Source organism: Austrofundulus limnaeus, unplaced genomic scaffold, assembly GCF_001266775.1.
Source record: "Austrofundulus limnaeus strain Quisiro unplaced genomic scaffold, Austrofundulus_limnaeus-1.0 Scaffold632, whole genome shotgun sequence".
In the NCBI taxonomy this organism is placed as follows: domain Eukaryota; kingdom Metazoa; phylum Chordata; class Actinopteri; order Cyprinodontiformes; family Rivulidae; genus Austrofundulus; species Austrofundulus limnaeus.
The window spans coordinates 74,555-75,763 of record NW_013953034.1 but is presented as its reverse complement, the minus strand read 5'-3'; the positions used below and the strand labels follow the sequence as shown (position 1 = coordinate 75,763).

Below are 1,209 nucleotides of genomic sequence, written 5' to 3'. Positions count from 1 at the left end.
GTTCTTGCATGAGGCCCATTGTTATTTCTCATCATAGGGGTCTTTGGGCTGCACTGTCTGATCCCTCTTCTAGGACCTGTTTGCCATGGGTGACGCTACCGGAGGCATGAAGCCCCTGAAAACATGGCTCCTATAGGATCATTGGGGCACTCAAACCTCTCCACCACGATAAGGTGGCAGCCCAGGGAGAGGTGTGRGTAATCTAATTTCAGTACAAATACAGCTGCTCCGTGACAGCCTCACAGGTTGGTCAAGAGAATATTGAGGAGCAAACAGCAGCATGAAGTCCAAAGAACACACCAAACAGGTCAGGAATTAGGTTCTGGAGAAGAAGTAGAGCAGACTTAGGCTATAAAAAGATTTCCCAAACTTTGAACATTTCACAGAGCACAACTGTAAACCTAGACTACCCAAACTTACAGGCCAAGCAAGGAGAGCGCTGATCAGACCAAYAGGCCCATGGTGACTTTGGACGAAATGCAGAGATCCACAGCTCAGTTGGGGGAATCTATCCAATAAGAAAGCKATTATTAAAAGAAAACCAAATGAAGTCCCGACGAGACCAAATTTGAACTTTTTGGCCAAAATGCAAAATGCTTTATTGTGGCAAAGAATTAGCACTGCACATCACTCAGAACACCATCCCCACTGTAAAATAGTGGTGTCAGCATCATGCTCTGTGGGCTGCTTCTCTTCAACAGGGACAGGGAAGATGGTCAGATCCGATGGAAAGATGGATGGAGCCAAATACAAGGCTATCTTGGATGAAGTTGGAGTCTGCAAAAGACGAAACTGAGGCGGAGGTTCACCATCCAGCAGGACAACCCTAAACATAAAGCCAGCTCTACAATAGAATGGTTTAAAACAAAACACAYTCATGTGTTAGAATGGCCCAGTCAAAATCCAGACCTAAACCCGATCCAGAATTTATGGAAAGATCTGAAAACTGCTGTTCAGAAACGCTSTCCATCTAACCTGACTGAGCTTCTGTTTAACAAAGAAGAATGGGCAAAATGTTTAGTCACTTGATGTGTAAAGCTGGTGGAGACATTCTTTAACACTTTGTAATGGTCGTTCATAGGAGGAGAGCTAGCTTAGCATAAACCATGTGCTACGGTACAGCTCCGAAATGAGCGACAGCTTTTTGGTTCCCACATGTACAGAACTTGAAACCATACAAAGCCAGGTCTCCATGGCACTAAATCTACA

The 1,209-nt window shown here is 44.8% G+C and overlaps 1 protein-coding gene across 1 annotated transcript in view; it reads right to left on the bottom strand.

Annotated features, from left to right (window-relative positions):
- The window catches only part of LOC106531432 (proenkephalin-A), a 69,663-nt gene that overhangs the window by 4,014 nt on the left and 64,440 nt on the right, over positions 1 to 1,209 (bottom strand). The gene's annotated exons all lie outside the window — the stretch shown is intronic.